General features: G+C 49.3%; 1 long non-coding RNA gene across 1 annotated transcript; it reads left to right on the top strand.

The window, feature by feature from the left end:
* Positions 1-8,763: 8,763 nt before the first annotated feature.
* On the top strand, positions 8,764-16,328 carry LOC132230046 (uncharacterized). Its single transcript, XR_009451795.1, has 3 exons — positions 8,764-10,485; positions 12,930-13,212; positions 14,339-16,328. It is a non-coding gene; the product is annotated as an uncharacterized LOC132230046 (long non-coding RNA).
* Positions 16,329-19,032: the final 2,704 nt, after the last annotated feature.

Genomic DNA, 19,032 nt, shown 5'->3' with positions numbered 1-19,032 from the left:
ATGTGTATTAGACAAATACAAGGCAGTTCTATTTTTACCTTTGCAATCCAAACAATTCCTATTAGAAAACATCCAAGTATTGCCTGGCCAGTGTGTTCAGTGGTTAAGCGTTGACTTGTGAACCCCATTAGGGGGCATGCAGGAGGCAGTTGATCAGTGATTCTCTGTCATCATGGATGTTTCTATCTCTCCCTCTCCCTTCCTCTCTCTCTAAAATCAATAAAAAGATACATACATAAAAAGAAAACATCCAAGAACTTAAGATGTAAATTGTTTCCTATAGACACAATTCTAAACACAGCTGTTTCAGAATGCTACTTCAGATTAGATCCGATTTCTCAACAGCCTGAGTTTCATAAAGCATGGCAGTATCGGGCACTTTGTTTCCAGGTGTCCTCTTGACCTTTCTGCTTTTGTCACCTCTGCTCAGTATAATTCTAACCTAGTTCTAAGTACAGAAGAGATTCCTACCCCACCTACTTTTACATGTCATCAAATTCCTTCTCCCTGTATCAGCTATCACCTCAATAATATGTGTAGTAGCATTTCTATCTACAATTCTTCAGACAATAGCTAATCTATTGTAAAAACAATCACCTGTTGCTCTAATAGATAAACTTGATGGTTTCCCATTTCACTGCATAAAATACAAACCCCTGACTCTGGCTGTTTGTGAGCCAACCCCTGCCAGCCTCTTCCATCAACTAACCTCTCCCTTAAATTCCCAGCTCTCTTCCTAAGCAGTTGCTGTTCTCCCTGGTAGGGATGCTCTTCCCCCAAATCTTAGGTGATGGCATCATCCTTCTAGTCCCCACTGTAAAGTCATGTCTCCAAAGAGGTCTTTTACAGTTGGCCAGTATGGCTCAGTGCTTGAGCTTTGACCTATGAACTAGGAGATTGTAGTTCAGTTCCCGGCCAGGTTGCGGGCTGGATCCCTAATGTAGGGCATGCAGGAGGTAACTAATTGATGATTCTCTCTTATCTTTGATGTTTCTGTCTCTCTCCCTCTCCCTCTCAGAAATCAATCCTATATAATAGAAGACTAATATGCAAATCAACCAAACTGTGGAATGACTGGTTGCTATGATGCTCACCGGTTGCTATCATGACCACCAGGGGGCAGATGCTCAATGCAGGAGCTGGGCTCACGGCTGGTGAGCGCAGCCACCGTGGCGGGAGCCTCTCCCACCTCCACGGCAGTGCTAAGGATGTCCAACAGATGGCTTAGGCCTGTCCGTGGAGAGCAGGCCTAAGCCATCAGTTGGACATCCCCTGAGGGCTCCTGGACTGCAAGAGGGCGCAGGCCAGGCTGAGAATCCCTCCTCCCAGTGCACGAATTTCGTGCACTAGGCCTCTAGTAAAAATATAAAACAAAGAGGTCTTTTCCACTCTTAACTAAAATAAGCCCTTTTAGACACCCCATCCCACTCTATTCCTTAGCATTATTTTTTTCATAATTCTTATCATTATCTGAAATTATTTTAATAATTGACTTTCTTATTCATTAGAATGTAAGCTTTAAAAGAACAGCAGGAATGCAGTTTATTCACTATTGCATGCCCCTTCATCTAATCCTACAACAGTGCTTTGCTGGTATTAGGGTATGCAATCATTATTGAGTAATGAATTTCACATACCACTAATTTCTAGACACTTTTAAGCCCTCCTCACTCTTTCAAGTGTGAACAACAGCCATTCTAGGTACCTGGAGCTCACAGTCCAAAGGGGGTAGATCAAGCATGTCAAACTCAAGGGCTAACATGGGCCAAATAAACAAGGTTTAAGTTTATGTCGGCCACAAAAAAACAAACAAACCAGAATCTTCAATTTTCATAGAAATGTAGATTTATTTTGATAGAGACATGCTGAATACAAAGGACTGAAATAAATGAGTAATTGTTAACATAAAATAATAGAACATTTTAATAAAAATTAATATTTTTTCTTGAACATTAACTTACCAGACACTGAATAACTGCACAAATTAATAAGCGTAACACAAATAAACCTATTTTCCTTGTTCTCCAAAAGCGAAATATTTTCTGTTGCACACACCAAACAAGTCAGTACAAGACTAATGACGTGGCAATTGGCTGCTAAAATATTCACTGCTAGTATTAGTGGAGAGAAATGGTGCGCCTGCGCATAAGGCGCGTAAGGGAAATGATGCAACACGATTACAGTAATCAGTCATTAGCAAACGTAGTTCATTATTAATAATTATGTATAACAGCATATTGTCCTATCTAATAAAAGAGAAAAATGGTAATTGGCGTACGACGATACCCTTTTCATTGGCTAATCAGGGCTATATGCAAATTAACTGCCAACTATGATTGGCAGTTAACTGCCAACTAAGATTGGCAGTTAACTGCCAACAAGATGGTGGTTAATTTGCATATGTAGGCACAATGCAGGGAGGTGAAAGGGAAAGCAGGAAGAAGCCCCCTCCACTGACAGTGATTGGAAACCCAGGGGGGAGCTAAGAGCTGGGGGGCAGGGCAAAGGCGGCCCTGTGGCCGCCTTTGCCCTGCCCCCCAGCCATGATTCTAGGCACCTTTGCCGCCCTGGCCAGTGATAGCAGGAAGTAGGGGTGGAGCCAGCGATGGGAGCTGGACACAGTCGAAGCTGGCAGTCCCGGGAGCTAGGGGTCCCTTGCCTGGGCCTAAAGGGAAGCCCACGATCGCGGGGCCACTGCAGCTGCGGGTCCCCGCTGCCCGGGCCGGACACCTAGGCCAGAGGCGTTAGGCCTGGGCAGGGGCGGAGCCTGCAACCACGGGGAGCTGGGGGTCCCCTGCCGAGGCCTGACACCTCTGCCGGAGGCCTCAGGCCTGGTCAAGGGGCCGATCCGGTGATTGGTGATCGGAGGGTGATGAGGGTCAACTCCTCTGGCCGAGGCATCAGGCCTGGGTGGGGGGCTGAGCCGGGGATTGGGGGGATATGATGGTCCCCTTGCCCAGGCCTGAAGCCTGGGTCACAGGCGTCAGGCTTGGGCGGGGGGTGGAGCAAGCGATCAGAGGGAGATGGGGGTCCCCTGCCCAGGCATGATTCCTGGGCCAGAGGCCTCAGGCCTGGGCGGGGGCCAGAGCCAGTGATCGGGGGGAGATGGGGGTCCCCTGTCCAAGCCTGACACCTCTGGCGGAGGCGTCAGGCCTGGGCAAGGGGCCGATCAGGCGATTGGAGGGTGATGGGGGTCAACGCCTGAGGGCTCCCAGTATGTGAGAGGGGGCAGGCTGGGCTGAGGGACACTCCCCTCCCCACACACACCCAGTGCACGAATTTTGTGCACCGGGCCCCTAGTAAAAATTATGAAATTTTTATTAAAATGTTTTTTACATACCATTATATTGGCTGGGCCGCAAGTTTGACATTCTTGGGGTAGATAGACATGTACACAACAGCCCAGGAGTAACAAACTGGTGAACCATGAGCCAAATCCTAGCTTGTACGTGCCTTTGGATTGTGCAATGTCTGTGTTAAATGAACTAGCTGCTAACATTTTAAAATTGGAAATAGTAATACAAAGACCTAGACTTCCAGCTTTTTAAAAATGAGAAGACATGAGATCTACAGTCAGCCCCTCAAGGCAACGATTGACTGGCCCCCATAACCCCAGGTTGGGGGGTGTGCACTCCAGTGCATTACAGTTCCTTCCACTCCCTCATAATCAAAACACTGAAGGCAAGTGTCCATTTGCATTACCAGTGTGCTGATAAGGGTATTTTTCTTGAGGAATGCTCCGTTTGTTTAGTGATGTTACCTGCCTGGCCCTTGCAGTAGACCCCTGACATCTCAAAAGACAATCAAGACTTAATGAACCCCTCATCTGTGAATGTGGTATTGCGTGTATAGCTCCTGGGTCAGTTAAATATCAAATTGGTTCTTTGCCCTATATCTCCTAGTTAACCGCACTATAATACAGTTAACGTTTTCAAACTGTTAGAGTAGGCAGCAAGGTAGATAGGAGCTGGGAGAGGTGGTAGGTAGGGCTTGGCGGGGATACATGTGGGATGAGACAAACCAAAAATAGACAGTGGAGGCATCAGGCCCCTGTGAGAGAAGGAAAGATGATTCAGAGCCCCTCCAGGACGTGGTCTACCTGGCGGCATAGCATCTAGGTGATGGAGCCTTTTATTTTTGGCGGGTGGGGGGGGTGTGTGTGGTGGAAGAAGGAGACGGGAGACTTACTGAGGGGCGTTCCAGCCTAGGGGAATACATCCTCTGGACTTCCAAATAGCGTGGCACTTCATTTGGTTTTGGCCAGCTGAGTTGCCTCCTCAGGTTCTGAGTATATTTCTTCCCTACAAATCAATTCTTGCCTGCGTTTGCTGTTATTTGCTGTTTCTTGTTTGAATTTTTTCCTATAAGTAGGACAAGAACTGGGGGCACAGAGTACTGTCTCTGGCCAGGGGTATCTTTGGCCAGAGACCACCCCAACCATTGCTGACAGAACTGGCATTTCTCCCTCGAGCAGCTCTTGCATTGCTGGAGCACTTGCAGAAAAACTCCACAAATGGACTTCTCCCATTTTTATAGAGACCACTAGAGGCTCGGTGCACGATCCTGGCCAGGGGGAGGGGCCACGGGCAGTTGGTTGGCCGACCAGCCCCTCCCCCTGGTCAAACTCCAGTTCGAACTCCTGGTGGAGGGGACAATTTGCATATTAGCCTTTTATTATATAGGATATGACACATCAGATCTTTGTGCAGAAAACAAGACACATCATAAATCTAAGCCACCAGGAGGTTTAATATTTCACGCTAAATTATAAAACTAATTTTCTGTTCAGTATTTATTATTTTCTCGGATCTTATCAAACAGACCAAGTTTATTCACTTGATAATTACTGCAACATAGAGTAACAGTGAACAGAGCCATGCTGAAATTTATGAGCCAGGCTCTCAGTTCCTAGCTGTCCACATTTTATTCACAGTTAATAGTAAGAATCAGCAAATTAACTTGACTTACTCGAAAAGAGTCAAATTGCAAATGTTAAGTGTCTACTATAATTGCGTGTAACCTGATGTGGGCTGTCATGGAAGCGATCTACCTAGAATAAGTGAGTTGTGGAAGAAGTGAGCCAACTGAGCTGTTAGGGCTCAGGAAACAAGTTACAGAGGCCAAAGAAGGGCCTTAGGAGCTTAGGAAAAAGAAAGGCAGAGAGAATGCAGGTGGGGAGGAGAGAGGGAAAGGCTAGGGGGTGCCAGAGAGAGAGTGTGTGCACTGGGGAATGAAAGGGGTGGGGAATGAAGGGGGTGGGGAAAGTGGTAGGTTTGAGAGACAGAATGAGAATAGGAAATGAACATTTAAAAAGAACTTTTATTTTGAGATAATTTCAGACATGAAATAGTTGCAAAAATAGTACAAGGAACCTATATATTCTTCACCCAGATTCCCCAAATGCTATCATTTAACCACACTTGCTTCATCACTGCCTCTCCAAATATCTGTGTGTGTATACGTCATGAGTTTTCTGATACCTTTGAGAGTAATAGGTGGTCAAGATGTCCCATTACCTCTAAGTATGTCAGGGTACGCTCCCTAAAAACAAAGACATTGACTTGCATTTCCACAATGTAATTATCCAAGTCAAGAAATAAACATATTGACCAAAACTATAATCTATTGGCTTTTTCCATGTACTGCCAATTTTCCTACTAATGCCCTTTTCTGGTCCAGGCTTCAATCTAGAATCACATGTTGCCTTTAGTCAGTCTCCTTTGATCTGAAATAGTTCCTCACTTTGTCTTTCATGACCTTAACATTTTTGTTTGGTTTTTGTTTGTGGGAAGTTTATTTTCCCCAATATTAATAGTTTAATAAATGTCAAATCTCTGAGGAAACTGCAAGAGTAGCACAACCAATACCCTTATATTCATTACCTAAGATTCATTAGCAGTTAATATTTTGCTACACTTGCTTCATATCTATATCTATCTATCATCTATCTATCTATCTATCTATCTATCTATCTATCTATCTATCTATCTATCTAATCTATCTATCTAATTGATCCAGCGTGTGAAATCACCCGCCCACCCACCCACCCACGCGCTGCCCTGCCTTGACACCCTAACCTCTCCACCCAGAACTCCAGCACACCTGGCCCTGCCCCCGGCCCCTTTGGCCTTCTCTGGCTGCTTCAAGCCCCGCCCTCAGTACCTCAAGTCGCCTCAGGCTGGTCCCGCCACCTCTGGGCACCTCCCCGCTTCCACCCCATCTTAGAAGCAACATGGTGGCTCCACCCCGCCATGCATGCAGCCTCCTGCTGAACGGTCATTACAGCATGAGGGTGTCACAACCATTAGCATATTAGCTCTTTATTATATAGGATATATATATATATATATATATATATATATATATATATATATATATATGTGTGTGTGTGTGTTTGTTTTTTTAACCATTTGAGTTAACATTACCCCTAAATATTTCAGCATTTATTTTGTTGGTGGAGCCAATGGGAAGGAATCCCTTGAAGCTATGTCTTATGTCCTTTGAGATGAACATTCATCCTATATCCTTTGAGATGTCCTTCTTCACTTGTGGTACTTTCCAAAAGATTCACACCATTGGTGTGTTTTCCAGAAGTGTCTAAGGAGAAGCCCATGGGCTTTCTCATCAGGACTGTCTTTAGACGGATGCAATGACCCTGCCAATGTACAGGGCTCCTCATGGCTGTAGTTTCCTTTTGGTGTAGGACAATGCATGATCAGTTCCCATCCTATCTAATAAAGATGGAATATGCAAATTGACCATCATTTTGCGACAAAGATGGCAGCGCCCACAGCCAATAAGGAGGGAATATGCAAATTAATGTGACAAAGATGGTGGCAGCCCACCCAGAGTGAAGGCGGGAGGTGGCTCCTGGCCCTGGAGTAAAGGCGGGAGGTGGTGGCCAGAGCAAAGGCCCACATCCCGGGTGCCAGAGGGAAACCGGTGCTGGCAGCCAGGGGAAGGAAGGCCTATTCTTGCACAAATCTTTGTGCATCGGGCCTCTAGTACTCCTATAATCTGCTCTCTCCTGACAAGAGCCTTTTACTAGTAGTTTGCAGTACAAGATAGACATAACAAGTACTTGTGCCACTAGAGGTCACTGTTCAGCTACATGTAACAGAAGATCTTTCACTAACTCTCTCATCAGCTGACTGGCAAGCCTTATTCTGAATACAATAAAGATTTGTCTGTTTCCAAAGGACCATGAGTGTCTGTAGACACTCCCTCTTAGGCCTCATTTAGGTCTTAACCCAGGCTTGAACCTTTGATAACTCTAAAGGTACATGTCTTTGCTGAAGTTCTGCTGACAGAAAAATACAGACAGCAACCCCTACTTCACATAAGATAAGCATTATGTTCCAGGTGCTGTTCTGTTTCATATATATATTACATTTAACATCTGTTTAAAATGCTATGATAGGGGGGAAGTCCATGAGGAGTTGATTTCACATACCTAGTACGTAGATGAGCCAGGATTGAAACCCAGAGCCCATCCACTTACTCACTACCTTATGTATCCACCAGCATGGCTTTGCTGGAGTCCCATGGTAACCCAATCCTCCCACATCCAAGCCTGGGATCCCTGTCCTCTTATTTTTTTTTTGTTTTGTTTTGTTTTCTTTTTTCTTTTTTCCCCCTCTCTTCCTAAGCCTTAAGAGTACCCTAATTAAGTTAATAACAATGTACCTACCTATATAGTTTAAGTTTAAAAAATTTGGCTCTCAAAAGAAATTTCAATCGTTGTACTGTTGCTATTTGGCTCTGTTGACTAATGAGTTTGCCAACCACTAGATTCTAGACGAGTCTTCAAGTCTCTGCCACGTACCTGTTCCATGCCAGTAGCTACCTCAGGAATGTCCTCATGGAGATGACAGAAGCACAAGAAAGAGCAAGGCCACTCGAGGTGTAGACTTAGAAGCACCATACTTGCACTTCTGCTTCATTCTATTACCCAAAGCCAGGCACATGGTCAAGTCCAGAGACAGAGGCAGAGGACACTTCAAAGTTAAATGCCCAAGGGGGTGGATGCAGAGAGGGTAAAAGATCATTCAACCCATCAGCAAGACCTATCAATTCTACCTTAGAAATACTTTCCACACCTGTCCAATACTCCTTCTATCTTATTGCTCCCACCACTTCAGTTCACCATGATCTCTCTTACCTATCACCACCTGACTGCTCTGTCCAAATCTTTCTTGTCCATTCCTCCTCAGACCATTCTTTAAGACCGAGGCTGACCAGAAATGCCTTTTAGTCCACAAGGAGTTATCCAGTTACTCTTTCAGAGTTTCAGAAGGCTTATCAAGGAGCTAGGCACACATAACCTTATTCCCTGTCTCTTCTCCCCAATTTTCTCTCACTGATCAACAAGAGGCAAATGTGAGTGGTTTAACGTCAACAAGTGGTATTAGGTGAATCTACCAGGAAAAAAAGGTGATTGAAACCCTTTGCTTTAGGCCCTAAAACAAAAAGGGAGCAGAAGAGTGAAGATTGGTTTGGCTCAGTGGATAGAGCTTCAGCCCGGGGATTGAAGGGCCTGAGGTTCGAATGCAGCCAAGGATGAGGAGAGAGAGAGAGAGAGAGAGAGAGAGAGAGAGAGAGAGAGAGAGAGAGAGAGAATCGATCCCAGTAACTGTGTGACTCCACCTCCATCCGTCAGTGTTGTGCTCAGACAACCTGAGCCCCCCAGCTCCTCCCTGCTGGAGCCCTTGCTCCCTAGATGCTTTGGAAGTGGCTTCAAATTCAGCTCCATGGTACCTGGTAAAGTTTGAGCCCTTTCCTCCTTGGCAGGGGGTGATGGAAGAAGCATGGGTCTTGGACTTAGATGGACCTGCTTTAGAAGCCTGGTCTTCCTGCTCAGTGCTGTGTGGCCTTGGGCAGAATTGCTTAACTCTTCTGAGCTTAAGTTTCCTCATCTGTGGGTAGACACTGATGACACTTCCCTGGCATGAATGTTGTGAGAATTCGTGATATACATATCGGACACTGGCACAGGGTAGGAGGAACTTGACTGATTTCACTGTTATCACTTCCTTAAAGGTACAGCCCCTTTTCCACCAATCAGAAAAGCTGACCCTGATGTGGCATCCTCAGTGGATCTCGCCTTTTCCCCTAACACTGGTGCCTCTCCCTGCCCGTTCCTGTGTCATTCCTTGAGCAATGACAACTCATAGGCTGACGAGTGTCATCTCTTATCCCTGCCTTTCTCTAACTAGACTCCCATCAGAGCTGAGACTGGCCTTTATACAAACTCTCTGTAACCTATCTTAACCTATCCTAACCAGGGACCCGCAAGAGTCACTGCCCGGCAAATGACTGTTAACAGAGACTAATTGGAGCCATTTCACAAGTTTTTATGGAAACTATTCACCCAGTGTTGGCAATGGGCCAGGCTCTGGGAACAGTGAGGTGATTAAAACCCAGCCCCCACTACAGGAGCTCCTACTCTGGCTACAAGTTTCTGCAAAGGCCTGGAGCAGTTCATGTTCCTTTCCAGGCATCTAGCTCCCAGGGGCTGGCTTCCTTTGTTGAGACTGTCTGCTTCCCTGGGTCTACAGGCAAAGGCCAAGTCCACGGCCCAGAGCCATGTCGCCCTGGAGAGTACACAGCTGGCATTCAGTGCCCAAGGCCGGGAGGTCATTCAGGCCCTCACAAGCTGTTTCTACCACTTGCTCCTTGAGACAAGCCCAGCAGCCCCTGCTCTCACAGGGGGAAGAGACGGTGAGTGCAGGAGCTGGCCCATGCTGTCCTCACCACGAGGGGACAGCGCAGGACTGCGGGTAGCAGAGAACTCGGTCAGGGACAGGTCCCTCCTGACTCATTCCAGCAGCGCAGTATCTGAATGATTTGTTCTTGGGTGGAGTGGATGAAAGGGGGAGGATGGGTCGGAAAAAATGAAACCATCTGTTGAATTCACAAGTTGCCACAAGTCATGAGTTCAACCAATGTTCAAATGACTAAGTATTTTTAGAGCAGAAAAATAAGGTAATTTGAGGGTTTCAGAAAGCAAGCACTGCCTGCAAACCCAAATGATAACTGAAGAAATTCTCTACATTAGCAAAAGTTTTACTCTTTCATTTGCAGAAACAGCATGACTTTTTTTTTTTTTTCCCCAGGAAAAGGAAGGCTTTCAGAATTTAAGAGAAACAGAGTTTACCAACTCAGCCCTCTCTGAAACAGAATAAAGAACCTTTCCTCTTATCTGGGTTCAGAACTGGCAAGCAACCTTGGCGTGGGCACTTCATAAATATTCATGAATAATGCAAATGCGAAGATGCAAAGAGACCATTTTGCCATTTCCAGAATCCTTCTGAAGTGCCTGTGATTGAAGCAGGATCTCCACTATACTTTGCAGATCTTGCACAAGAAAAAGCCCAGTTTGGCTGGTCACATGGAAAGAAACAGAACAAGAGCAGTGGATTAATCTGTCCTGGAGTCTTGGGTGGTGACTGTACTTACAGGGAGCAGAGCAAACTGAAGTAGTGGGTAGGATTTTTGTTTTTATTATTTTCATTTTTGTTTGTTTCTTTAATCCTCACCCAAGGATATGTGTTGTTGTTGTTTTTTTTTTTTAATTAATTTTAGAGAAAGGAAGCGAGAGAGAGAAACATTGATGTGAGACAGAAACATTGATTGGTTACCTCCCATACACATTCTGACTGGGGATAGACCCCACAACCATTTTGGTTGGGACAACACTCCAACAAACTGAGCCACCTGGCTAGGGTTCTTTTTATTTTTTCCTTCCTCTTTTTTTGTTATTATTCTGGGTAGGATTTTTAAACCACCACTCCCAAAACATCCAAGCAGTTGGGATTCAGTGACTCCACTTTGTTGAGAAAAACGCCCTTGTTTCGCCTTCCCTGGGATATGAGGCGGTGCCTATAAACAGACATCAAGTCAAAGTAGGGAGTGGCGGGCCATTTTAGTCATCTTAATCCATCCTGATCACCATGTATCAATTGAGCGGAGGGACATTCAGAAAGAACACGGTGAAACCAATACTTTGGTATGTTGCCCGGTCAAGGTCTGCTCGTTTTGGCCCGAGCACACCTGACCTTGACCCGTGTAATCTTGATAAATAGAAGTGAATGCACCTCAATAACCACTGCCCAGACAGCCAGCCTGTGTTGTTGCAGCCAGATTCTGGCTGAAATGTGCCAAGATGGCTTGGAGACCATCAAGGGAGCTGGCCTCTGTCTGCCCCTACAGACACCTCGTTCCGGGTTCTCAGGGACATTTCATTTGCCAGTGGTTGACTTGGGCCAGAGCATGGGTGCGGTGGCCACCGCTTGGGTATGGGCCTGGGCTATCATAAGCCTGGAACAGAACAGTCCTATTTCCATATACCAGCCCCCCACACTTCACACCCCACCCCACACTGCCACCCCTAATGAGCAGCCCTGGTCCTTTCTCAGCACTAGAGCAGTGTGTGTGGGGGGGTGTGGGTGTGGGGGTGGGGTGGGGGGGGAGTTAGGGAGTATTGGGGGAGTGCAGGTGCCTCCTCCTCTCCAGTGGCTTTCCAGTCATCCGGGGCTCCCAGGCCTTTAGTGAGCTCCGAGGCTAACACTGACATAGGGCAGGTGGAAGCTGAAGCCAACATTCTAGAACCGGCCCCAGCCAGTGAAGTGGCACCTGAGCATGCAGGCCTGGCCCCAGGAAGCCCGGGCACTTGCCACAGCTTCAGGCCTCGGCCTCACATACACATGTCTATTTCCAGTGCTCCCCTTCCTCCTGCCGCCCACCTTAGCACAACCTGCCCTTTCGTTCATGCCTCAGATTCTGGCCGAGCACCTATATGTGCAAGGCGGACCTCGGCTGAGACAGGTAGGCTGTGGCTCTCTCCTCGCAAGTCTAAAAGGCCAGGAAGGGAAAGAGCATTAATTGAGTCCTTGCTTGGTGTCAGGAGCTTTAGATGATCTCTCTCAATCCTGCCCTCATACCTAAGAGGGAGGCCTCAGCAGCCCCCGAAGAACAAGAACGGTGTAGAGGTCAAGAGCAGGGACGCTGCCACTTGACTGCTGAGTTCAAAGTGCAGCTTTGCTCCTCACACTCCATGCGACCTTGGGCACGTGATTGACCTACATGCCCGCCTCCCTGGGAAAATGGGAATCAGGCTACTGTGGGCATTGACTAATAAATTAGCTAATTTATGTAAAAACTGCATCGAGCAGCCCGACACTGTCAGTTGTCCCTCTATGTTGTTATCAATGATATGTTGAAGATGAGAGAACAGAGGCCATGAGACCGAGTGCAAAGCCTGATTCTAATGGGCTCCACACATGTTCTTCGCTGTTCCATTTTGCTCTCTTTAGCACTGCAAAGTGCTGTCCCAGGGGTGGTTACGTTTAGCTCATGACCAGAGCTTTCAGTGCATTTTAGACCAGCGTGTGAGAGAGAACTGGGGGAACAGGAGCCACCTGGGTCTTGTTTGGGACCCCCAACATTGTGTCCCATGAGCTGAGGGTTGCCAGCAACCAGCAGCGGCCCGTTTCTCATCTCTGGATGTTCTAGAGCAGTGGTTCTCAACCTTGGCTGCACATTAGAATCACCTGGGAATCTTTTTAAAATCCTGATGTCTGGGCCTCATCCTCCGGAAATTCTGTTTCTTTGTTATGGGGTGGGGGCCACAACATTAGTAACAAAGAAACAGAATTTCCAGAGGATGAGGCCCAGAAATCAGGACTTTAAAAAGATTCCCAGGTGATTTTAATGTGCAGCCAAGGTTGAGAACCACTGTTCAAGAGAGAGCTAGCTCTGGCACCTGCCCTCTACTCAGATGCTGGCTGAGGCCACACCATTCTGACTTGAACCTCCTTGTCCCCATCCCCATCCTAGAACCTGGGTGGTTTTTCCCGAAACTATGGCAGAGCTGGAGTTTAAACCCAAGCCTGCCTGACTTGCCCATGTTTTCTCCCTTCTTATCTTAGTCCGTTGCCCCACAGCTGCCCAGACCTCTGTGGCAGACAGACAAATGAGGCCACAGGGCCTGGCACAGTCATGACTTGGCCTTCCTGTGGGGTGGAGGAAGAGGACAGGAAACTGGGACAAAGGCCAACGATGAGTGCAGGCACACACATATGCATAGCTGAGTGATGTGATCACTCCATCTGTAAATCCAACCAACAGGAAGATCAGATGCACCCACCTCACATGCCGAGGGACTCCCTTCAGGCCCAAAGCAGAAAAGGACCCAGACGTGTCCTGGGTCAGGTAAGCTACACGCAGTGTCCTCTGGAGCTGACATCATACTCTCCTAAGGAGCTCTGTGCCCTTGGCCAGATCTCTCCGCCTCGCTTAACCTCAATTTACTAATACGTAAAGCAGGACAAATGAGCCCAACCTCACAGGTGTTCCTAATGGTGAAATGGGAGGCCATACGCAGGCATGCCAGGCAGGGGTTTGCACACAGGAGGTGTTGACGAAATGGGAGTCTTCCTAGACTGTGTAAGAACCCAAGGACTTAGTTCCACCCCAGAGACAAAGATCTGGGCGCAGCCTCACATGGATAAAGAAGCAAGCCTGCGTGTCACTTCATTGCCCTGTGGGTGTCAGGGGCCCTTCTCAGGAAATCCCCACCTGGATCCAGCGGTGTCTGTGATGGGTCGTCAACTGTCTTTCTGTGTCTCTACAGGCCTCTGTGACACAGTTGTTCACATGCCCCTCCACTTTTGATAAATTTTATTGATTTCAGAGAGGAAGAGAGAGAGAGAAACATCAATGATAAGAGAGCATTGACCGGCTGCCTCCTGCATGCCCCCTACTGGGGATCGAGCCCACAACCTGACCAGGAATCTAACCGTGACCTGTTGGTTTCTAGGTCGATGCCCAACCACTGATCCACACCAGCCAGGTTGCCCCTTCACTTTCAGACCCTCCAGGCTTTTCCGTGTTGTGCTCACTGGTTTCTTTAAAGCAAGGTGATACTGGCCACAGGTGGACCCAGTTTTCCTCAGTTCTGCAGTGAGTTTCTGGATGCCCGTCATCCTGCCCACTTAGGACGGGGGGCGCAAGGGCCCTGAGCCGGAGGGGGCACGCAGGGGAGTCTTCAGCAGTCTGGGAACCGTTCATCCCCGTCCCAACACCAGGAAGCTGAGTCTCCAAGGGAGCTCCCCGGGGGCCTGGGGAAAGGCCGTCAGGGCGGTAAAGGGATATCTGGAATGTCGAAGGCTCGGTAGGAATCTCTGTCCAATGAGAAAGGAAACAGAAAGTAGCTGCCCAGATCAAAGAGCAAGAGTCTCAGCGGATTACTCACCGTGCCTAGAGGATGACTGTTGACTGGACTGTTTATTCCACAGGTATGAAGGGAAAGGCTTGTTAATTTTTTTTTTTTTTGCAGTGTTTCTCCCCACCACCAGGCAGACTGTTCTCATTGTGAGTTTTCAGAGTCCAGAGTGCTAACCATTACGCAGTGGCACCTCCTTCTTCCTTCTCAATCAGCAGGCCTAGGTCGTCCAACTCCAAGAATGCCCGGGACGACCAGAATGTCCTGGGAGAAGGGGTGCGGTGTGAAGCCAGATTACCTGGGTGCAGGCTGTTCCCCTCTCTCCTGCATGTGACCTCTGGAACGGAAAGCTGCTCATCTGGAAAGAGGGACAGCTGCTGTGGTAGCAGTCGGTGAGAGCGTGTGCCTCAGAAGCAGGAGGCCTCTCCTAAAGCGTCAACAACACAGCAGTGACTGGTCACTTGTCATGAACTTAAATAAGCAGGAACTCTAATTTCTCTCCAGGCCAAAACCTTGGGGGATTTGTAAAGGTCTTAAAGGCTGAAGAGCAGTTCAGTGCTTTTGGTTTCTCACCTGTTCCTCCATCCTGTCCCCATCCTCTTGGGGGAAAGACGGGGCCCTTTGGGGGAAGCCTTAGCAAGTGACAAACATCAGGCCTCAGCCAGGCTCCCTGCAGGCTCAGAGGAGCAGCCCGGGCGGGCAAGGGCGGCTGGGACACACTTCCCACCTGGGCCCAGGCTGCATTATACACTTCTCCTTTTGTGGGCCACTTCCTCCGTTAAAATATATAAATTTAAAATTATATTTAAAAATAAAATTATATTTTATGACTGCATTGGTATAAAAATAGGTATAATCCAGGCTAAGTTCATTATTACATATTCATGTGATTTTTCTTGTGGTGGTAATTGAAATGAAATGTAAGAGAAATGAATTACGGGGAGAGGTTTGGCCGCTCGGGGGCAGCACCAGCTCACTAGATGCTCTCGGGAAATCTGGGCGGTAGGTAGATGGTGGGGAAAGACTGAGCCAGGACTCCTACCGCTGACTCACAAAAGGCTTGTGCTTCTCCCAGCGTTTCCTCGGAGAGGGCTGTGTTTGCGCCTCGCATCAGCCCCACCCCGCCCCCATCAGGCGGGCGGGCAGCGGACGAGAGGACAGGCTCACGCCGGGAGGAACAGGGTCCTGTAGGTCGGGGTCACCCAGGCAGAGGCGGGCCGACCAGACTGTCCTGGCTCTTCCTGCGGTGCTTCTCCCTCAGAGCCTCAGCCGAGCTGGATCCTCCGAGCAGACCAGGGCAGGACCGGGCGGCCCGACCTACCCTTGACCATGTGGGCAATGCCGCGCAGCCCTTCCACATCCTGGCAGAGGCCACCCCGCATTCCAGGCCGGCCCACCCCCAGCCTCCCTGGGGCCGGGCATGCCTTTGTTCACTCCGTCTGCGTGGCCCACCGCAGGCTGAGCCTGTAGGTGGAAGACACATACATCCCCTCCCTCCCTGGAGAACTGAGCGATGTCAGAGGCACACGGGAGGCATTCCCTGTGCGGAGGGTGAGGAGGCAGGCGCTCCGTCTGCGTGCAGTGCCTGGGCAAGGGGAGCAGCGTGGGAGGAAAGACCAGAAGAAAACAGCACAGAGCACCACCCGATCCATCGCGGAGGCGGCTTTCCTGCCTCCCAAGGGGACACCCCGCACGCTGCCTGGTGGCCTGCAGTGCACCCAGGAACATCGGCCTCTCTCCCCTCAGCTCACCAGGGGGAAGGGCGCCTCATGAGGAGACGGAGTCTGGGCGGGGCCTTATGGGTCGCGAGTCCACACAGTGTCCCCCAGAAGTGATGAGAATGGTGCACAAGCCCGTGTGAGAAATGAAAGGCAGGTTGTCCCTTTGCTGGATGAGCAGAAAAAGATTGTGCATTTTTCAAGGGGAATCGTGAGATGCCAGTTGACTCTGACATGGATGTGGCAGAAAGCCACCCTGGTGGTTGGTACTTTCTGAGAGCAGCCTTGTGGTTCAAAGGAGCCAAGAGGGTTCTGGGAGCAAGTAGCTGTTGGCCAAGTGTGGCCAGGCCTGAGGCCAAGTCATGGCATTACACAGAGGCCTGGACAGGGGGATGGGTGGGTGGGGCCCCGTGGGTGGAGCCCCTGGGCGTTCCAGATGCTCTGGGGACAGAGGTGACATCCACCCACTGAGCAGGGCCTGTCCCCGGGGTCACCAACAGGCAGGAATCTCTCCCCACTCACACAGTGACCCAGTGCTGGTCTGGTTAGGCAGGCCCCACAGAGGAGGGATGATAGGCCCGTCACATGGGTGAAGAATCAGAGTCACCGTTCAGTCTCTGCATCTCCACAGCCCCACCCCTGAACCCCAGGAGACGGGTGAGTGGAGGTGGCGGTCTAGTCTAGGTTGGGAGGAGGGATGGGAAGCCTGTTGAGGAAAGGAGAGGAGCCTTGGCCGCATGCCTGGTTCCCCCGAGGCTGGGGGTCAGGTGCCTCCCTGGGAAGTGATCAGACACGGCAGTCGCAACCACAGGTCAAAGCTGACCCAAGGAGGGCTTTCCCCAGGCTCAGCCAGACCCCGCATCAGGAGCTCTGGGCCAGAGGAAGAGGGGCTTTCAGAACCGAGGAGGACTTTTAGGGCGACCTACTCCCACCCCTCATCTTGGCACTGGAGGGACTTTGGAGGAAATAGAGTCCAATGTTGCCCCACAGGATGGTGTGACTGGCTGAAGGCCCCTGGCTGCGCAGAGGACAGGAACAGGAAGTCCTGGTTTATGGCCTAGAGCTCTTGCTGGTAGATGACACGACCTGGAAAATGGAAGGGAAAGCTGGCTCCTGAGGACCTGGGTGTCTCTCCGAGGTCATTGGGCTGAGGTGGAAAGTGTACCTTAATTTTAAGGTCAGACCAGAGAAGGAACTAGGCCACGAAAACAGTGCGATGTATCAGAACAGCTGGGCCAACAAAACTCACAACCAGCTCGAGATCACATGATGGGAAGGACGGCTGTGACATGGTGTCTGAGGCTCCTTCCATTTCATGTTCTGTGACCTGTTGTTCTGAGAGCCTCCAAGGAGATCAGAGGGAGTCTGTGTGCCGACTTGAAGGAGGAGACCCCGGGGCGGGGAGGTGGGGGGGGAGGGGGAGGTGGGGGGCGGGGTGCAGTTACTCATTCTACTGGGGCTTCCCTGGACCACTCAGGCAGTGCTGAGTCAGCAGCTGCTTCTGAGATTGGCACCATCGCCCAAGGCCTTCAAGGGTGATTTAGCAGAAAGAAATAGAGCAGAGCATTGCCCTGCGTGGAGAGGCCTCCCACTGGGGAACTGGGGAACCGGGGAACCGCACACCTGTGCCTTCTGTGGACGCCCCCGCCTTTGGGAAAGCAGAGGGCTGCCTGCCTTCCTCCCTGCAGCTGTCAGAGCCCCGTGTGACCCGAAGCCAGTTTGGTTTCTTGAGCTCAGCAGCCGGATTTCTTCCAATGTTTATTTTGCTAAAGAGAAAGGGCGCCGAGGGTTTAGATTTGGAAGACACTGCCAATTCTGTAATTCCACAGATGAAGAAACAGGTATGAATAGATGATGTGCTTCCCCCAAGAGTAGGCAGAACCTCTCTCCTCGAGGCCACCGTGACACCTGGCTCCAGTCAGCAAGGGCTCTGGGCTTCCCTGAGAGGTGAGCCACAGGCCCAGCCCTGTGCTTGGGCCTGTCTGTGGCAGGCAGAATAATGCCAACCCCTCCCCTCTCCCCTCCAGATACCCACCCCCTGTCTCCAGAACCTGTGAATATATCACTATGCACGGCAAAAAAGGACTCTGCAGATAAAGTAAGTGAAGGAGCTTGAGGTTAACGGGATTGCTCTGGGTTATCTGGGGGAGTCTTATGCAGTCACAAGGGTCCTTCTGAGTGAAAGATGGAGGCAGGAGAAGCAGAGAGAGAGAGATTGAAGATGCTTGCTGCTGGCTTTGAACACGGGGCGGGGGCCTCGATTCAAGGCATGCAGGAGGGCTCCTGAAGCTGGGACAGTAAGGAAACAGCGTTCTCCCCAGGGCCTCCAGAAGGAACGAAGCCCTGCTGACACCTTCATTTTAGCCCACTGAGATCGTGCTGGACTTCTGACCCCCAAAGCTGTAGTCTAATAAGTTTGTGGTAATGTATTAATATGGTAGCACCAGGTAACTAATTCATGTCACCTTACCTCTCCCTCCCACTGCTGTTTAGTTTGTGGTCTTCAAGAATATGCTTGAAAATGAATTTGCCACCCCTTGATTTCTACTTAATGAGATACAACAATAAATAATTCTGAAAATCACGGTAAAAATACCAAGTCCCTTCATTCAGTAACAAAAGCTATAGAGGCTGAACAATTTGGACTCAGTTGGATATAAAAACTAAACCACTGAATTTTTCTCTCATCACCAACCTCTTAAGCTCCCTTTGATGGATTATGCTTCCACGTTCGGAGGTGAAATGCTAGGCTATCCTAAAGTTTTTCTGGTCACTTTCAGGTATTAATAGACATCTCACTTTTAGGTATGGAAAGTCCAGTCTAGTCTCACAGCAAAGCTTTAGTCTCTCATCTATATATATAAAAGCCTAATATGCTAAGTGTCCAACCGACCAGTGGACTGACCGGTCACTAGGACGTGCACTGACCACCAGGGGGTAGATGCTCCAACGGGTAGGTTAGCTTGCTGCTGGGGTCCGCTGATCAGGACTGGGTGAGACGGGGCCAGACACACCCTGGAGCCCTACTGTGGTCCCTCCTGTGGTCCCTCCCCAGTCACGGGCCCCGATCAACTCTGATTGGGACTGAGC

Source organism: Myotis daubentonii, chromosome 3 (genome assembly GCF_963259705.1).
Source record: "Myotis daubentonii chromosome 3, mMyoDau2.1, whole genome shotgun sequence".
Lineage (NCBI taxonomy): Eukaryota > Metazoa > Chordata > Mammalia > Chiroptera > Vespertilionidae > Myotis > Myotis daubentonii.
The sequence above is the reverse complement of the archived record's forward strand: the minus strand, read 5'-3'. Positions and strand labels throughout refer to the sequence as shown.